We start from the raw sequence: 6,000 nt of genomic DNA on the forward strand, positions 1-6,000 counted from the left end.
CCCTGCGGGGAGCCCGATGTGGGACTGGACCCCAGGACCCCAGGATCACGCCCTGGGCCAAAGGCAGATGCTCAACCGCTGAGCCACCCAGGCTGTCTGCAAGGAGGCAGTGCATGAGGACTGTCTTTAAAGGGGGTAAGAAGGGCAGCCCTGGTGGCTCAGCCGTTTAGCGCCTGCTTTCAGCCCAGGGTGTGATCCTGATCAAGTCCCATGTCGGGCTCCTTGCACGGAGCCTGCTTCTCCCTCTGCCTGTGTCTCTGTCTCTCATGAATAAATAAGTAAAATCTTTTTTTTTTTTTTAAAGGGGGTAGGAAGAGGAGGCATGGTGACATATGGAATATTCCCTTTTTTGGGAACTGTGCCTAGTTGTAAGTAGCCCACTGGTTAGTTATGGCCTATGGATATTTTGACGTGGGTCACCTGATGGGCCTGTGTTCAGCCAGGTGGTCACTATGACCCTTTCTACATCCATTCTCAAGACTATTTGCCTAAAAGTGGACTCTACAATATATTAGTATTTTTAATATGATTTTTTTAACAATGTGATATGTTCTTAAATTTGGTTTCCACATGAGCCAGATTTAACTACAGACATCACTAAGCTTGCTTATATCCATATATTGATACCTTTTTTTTTTTTTAAGTTTTCGTTGGTTTTTGGTGGTTGGTTTTTTGTTTTTGTTTTAATCTCTACATCCAACATGGGATTCCAACTCAGGACCCTAAGATCAAGGGTCTTCTGTCTGAGCCAGCCAGGTGTCCCCACATAGTGATACCTTTTAACAACATTGGGGAGGTGATCCCTGGGTGGCTCAGTGGTTCAGCACCTGCCTTTGGCCCAGGGCATGATCCTGGAGCCCCAGGGTCAAGTCCTGCATTGGGCTCCCTGCATGGAGCCTGTGTCTCTGCCTCTCTTCTCTCTCTCATGAATAAATAAATAAAATTTAAAAAAAAAAAAAAAAAAAACACCAACATTGGGGAAGTCAAAAAACAGGTGCCCCTGCTTTAGTATTTTCAAAGTACTACCAGATTTCTCTCATGCCCACAACTCTGAGGAATAAATGACCTAAAGATTCTCTTCTATCTTTACTAAATACGGAAATTTAAGCTAGAAAGCAAAAGAGTTTAGCTAAGGACACTGGAAATAGTAATCAAGTGCTTCAACTTCTAGATCAGTGATCATTCCTACTATCCAGTTAAAACTATCCATTCAAATGCTTGTGGTTCATATAAAATACATTCAAAGAAGTTATCCCTCATACCTTTAAGGTAATTGAGTTGAATGTGCTATCCTCTGTATTTTAATTTTAAAAAATAGTTTCCCTGATAATTACAGTCTATAATCTGGCAATATTTCTTTATTAAAACCAAATAGTGTCAACTACACTTCAACTTAAAAGGGGTTTGTGGAGATAAAACTGTAAAACACAGCACCATACTGTAGCTATGGGCTTTCAACACAACTCAAAATAAAAAATATTATATGCAACAAGATCCAAAACATAGGTAGAGGTAGGTAGGTAGGTAGATAGATAGATAGATAGATAGATGATAGATAGATAGATAGATAGATAGATGATATACATGCTGGTATAAAAGTTTAACAAAACTAGGTATGCCTGGTGGCTCAGTGGTTGAGCATCTGCCTTCAGATCATGATCTTGGGGTCCTGGGATCGAGTAACATGTGGGGCTCCCTGCTCAGTGGAGACCCTGATTCTTCCTCTCCCTCTGTCCCTCCTTCTTGATCCTGCTCTCTCTTTCTCAAATAAATAAATAAAACCTTAAAAAAAAGTTTTACAAAACTAAATATGATTACTCTGATATTTCCTGTTCTATTTTATTTTACGTAATGTTGATAAGGACCACTGAATTCATTTCATGACCCACAGTTTGAAAACCATTTTTCCCTCCCAATAAATTAAGCTAAGGACTTAACTGACTCTAAGGACAAAATGTGACTCTATACCATAAGCATATGTTACTATCATAAATTTAGGTTAAGTTACAAACATAAAAAGTTACTAACAGATAAACCAGAAAAATGTATATATTCAAAGATTTAATAGAATAAAATTTAGCTGAAGGATCTAAATGTCTGTACTAAAACATCTTCCTTGTACACCCCTATTCAAAATCCTAACAGGTTTTTAAAAATTGACAAGGTGATTCTAAAAATTATATGGAAATGCGAAGACCTCAGTATAGCCAAGATAATACTAAAGCAGAAGAATGAAGTTAGAGGATATAAACGATCAAATTTCAAGATTTACTGTAAAGGTACAGAAATTAAGACACTGTGGACTTCATGTAAGAACACAAACAAAAATTGTTCTTTGGAACAGATGCAAATATATGCAGGAATTGGATTGCTGACAAAAGTGCCAGTGCAATTCAAAGAGGGAAAGGATTATCTTTTCCCAGTAAATGTGCTGGAGTCATTGGATACCTGTATGTGTGTGTGTGTGTGTGTGTGTGTGTGTGTTTAATGAACATTGAACCCACCTTATAACATATTCCAAAATTTATTTAGGATATAAAATAGATCCAAATGTAAAAGGTAAAGCTATAAAGCTTCTGCAAGAAAACATAGAATAACTTCACAAGTGTGGGGTAGGCAAAGATTTCTTAGCCAGGATACAGTAAGCACTAAAAAATTAGAAAATTTTAAAAAGGAAAAACTGCTTTTTAATAAAGTGAGTAGGTAAGCCATTGCATTCATTTCCAAAGCTGCCATAACAAATTACAACAAATGTAGTAACTTAAAGCAATACTAATTTATTATCTTTACAGCTCTGGAAGTCAGAAGTCTCAGCTAAAATTAAGGTGTCAATATGGCTTTGTTCCTTCTGGAGACTCCAGAGAATAAGTTTCCTTGCTTTTCCGGTTTTAGAAGCTACCTGCATTCCCTGGCTCATGGCCCTTTCTTCCATCTTCAACTCAGCAGCAGTGCATATTCAAACCTTTGACTTTGCTTCTATAAACACATCTCTTTCTCTCTGACTCTCACCATCATCTCTTCCTCTTATAAGGACGCTGTAACTATATACATTCCAGCTCAAGATCCTTAGCTGGATTCCCTTTGCAAAGTCCCTTTTTTTTTTAATTTTTTTTTAATTTTTATTTATTTATGATAGTCACAGAGAGATAGAGAGAGAGGCAGAGACACAGGCAGAGGGAGAAGCAGGCTCCATGCACCGGGAGCCCGACGTGGGATTCGATCCCGGGTCTCCAGGATCGCGCCCTGGGCCAAAGGCAGGCGCCAAACCGCTGCGCCACCCAGGGATCCCTGCAAAGTCCCTTTTAACATATAAGGTAATATACCCATAGTTTCAGGGATTAGGACATGGACATCTTTGGAAGTCCATTAGTCAGCCTACTATAGCCATCATTAAAGTTAAAACACTATGCTCATAAAAAAAAGAATACTGTTAAGAAAGTGAGAACATAAGCCACAACATATACATTTGACAGAGGACTCATCCTTAGAATATAACTTTAAAAAATTCCTCCAAGTCAAGGCACCTGGGTGGCTCAGTCGGTTAAGCATCTCCCCTCAGCTGGGGTCCTGGTTTGGAGTCCTGCATTGGGTTCCCTGCTCAGTGAAGAGTCTGCTTCTTTCTCTTCCTCTGCCTCTGTCCCTTCCTCAACTCCTGTGCCCTATCTTGCTCTCACTCACTCTCTCTCAAATAAATAAATAAATAAAATATTAAAAAATTCTTCCAAGTCAATAAAAAAAAGATAGTTCAGAGGTGCCTGGGTGGCTTAGTGGGTTAAGAATCTGCCTTTGGCCAGGACGTGATCCCACAGTCCTGGGATTGGCTTGCTCAGCAAGGAGTCTGCTTCTCCTTCTCCCTCTCCTGCCTCGCCCCCCTGTTTGCACTCTCTCTCTGTCAAATAAATAAATGAAATCTAAAAATAAAAAAATAAAGACAATTCAATAAAAAACAGACAAGAGAACTACATTTCACAAAAGGCCAATAAATACAGGAAAAGGTACTCATTACTCATCAAGAAAATGCAAACTAAAGGGATCCCTGGGTGGCGCAGCGGTTTGGCGCCTGCCTTTGGCCCAGGGCGCGATCCTGGAGACCCAGGATCGAATCCCACATCAGGCTCCCGGTGCATGGAGCCTGCTTCTCCTTCTGCCTATGTCTCTGCCTCTCTCTCTCTCTCTCTCTCTGTGACTATCATAATTAAATTAAAAAAAATTAAAAAATAAAATAAAATGCAAACTAAAGCCATACTAGGGGCACCTGGGAGGCTCGGTCCATTAAGTATCTGTCTTTAGCTCCTGTCATGGTTTCAGGATCCTGGGATCAATCCCTCATAGGGCTGCCTGCTTCTCCCTCTCCCTCTCTACCACCCCCTTACCCCCGCCACCCGTGTGCACTCTCTCTCTCAAACAAGTAAATAAAATCTTTAAAATAAATAAATAAATAAATAAATAAATAAATAAATAAATAAAATAAAGCCATACTAAGATAACACTGTGCTGCACCAGGATGTAGTGTAAATTTTTTTCAGATTTTCAATTAAGTAATTAATTTATAGAGCATGGGGGCACACACACGTGCAAGGGTGTGGGGAGGAGAAGAGTGAGTGAGAGAGAGAAAAACCCAACTGGATTCTGCACTGCTGCGGAAGCCTCACACAGAGCTCAATCTCATGACACTAAAATCATGACCTGAGCCAAAATCAAGAGCCTGCTGCTAAATGGACTGAGCCACCCATGTACCCTGTAGTATAAATTTTAAAAGACTACACTACATGCCCATTAGAGTAGCTACAAAAAAATATCCTGACATTAGCAGAGACATTACATCTTATATATTACTGGCTACAAACTACTGCAGTCCCTCTGCAAAGCAGTATAGCAGTTTCCTATAAAGCCAAATATATACCTAATATAGAACCTAGCTATCCTACTCATAGATATTTACCTGAGAGAAATGAAAATGTATGTTGGCACAAAAACCATTATGTGTGAGATCCCTGGGTGGCTCAGCAGTTTACCACCTGCCTTCAGCCCAGGGCGTGATCCTGGAGTCCTGGGATCGAGTCCCACATCAGGCTCCCTGCATGGAGCCTGCTTCTCCCTCTGCCTGTGTCTCTGCCTCTCTTTTTCTCTCTCTCTCTCTCATGAATAAATAAATGAAATCTTAAAAAAAAAAACATTATGTGAATGTTTATAGTAGCTGTATACATAATCACTAAAAGCTGGGAACAACACAAATGTCCTTCAACCAGCTATGGATAAACAATAGAATACTATTCAGCAACAAAATATAATGAACTATATACTCACACAAACTCATGGATAGGGCATCTGGGTGGCTCAGTGGTTGGGCATCTGCCTTTGGCTCCAGGAGTGATCTTGGAGTCCTGGGATCAAGCCCCACATCAAGCTCCCCACAGGGAGCCTGCTTCTCCCTCTGCCTATGTCTTTGCTTCTCTCTGTGTTTCTCATGAATAAATAAACAAAATCTTTTTTAAAAAGTTATGGGTGAATCTCAAATGCAATTTGCTAAATGAAAGAAGACAGACATACACACGACTACATATTATTTCATTTATATGAAATTTTAGAAAAGGCAAAACTGATGATTAAAAAATCACATCAGACTTTGCCAGAGGCCAGACTCCAAACAGACAGAAATTAACTTTTAGAGGTGAGGGAAATATTCTAGATCATGATTGTAGTGATATGACTAAACGTACTTCTCAAACTTTATTGCACACTTAAAATAGATGAGTTTTATTGTAATCTAACTGAAGCTGACCCCAAAGAAAGTATAGGCAGAAGAAAAATCCCCTGCTTCAAATACTAAAGAACAGGGGGAAAAATCGCATCTTTTGTTGGCTTTGATATAGGATAAAAAAATCATACAACCCAAAAAGATAGGAAACAACTTGCTTTTCCAAGTTATAAAGGTGACTAAATGGTCAAGAGTTAACATTAAAATGGCAAGCAAACGTGGTGACACTAAATTAGAACATC

The sequence above is a fragment of the Vulpes lagopus genome, chromosome 8, assembly GCF_018345385.1.
Source record: "Vulpes lagopus strain Blue_001 chromosome 8, ASM1834538v1, whole genome shotgun sequence".
In the NCBI taxonomy this organism is placed as follows: domain Eukaryota; kingdom Metazoa; phylum Chordata; class Mammalia; order Carnivora; family Canidae; genus Vulpes; species Vulpes lagopus.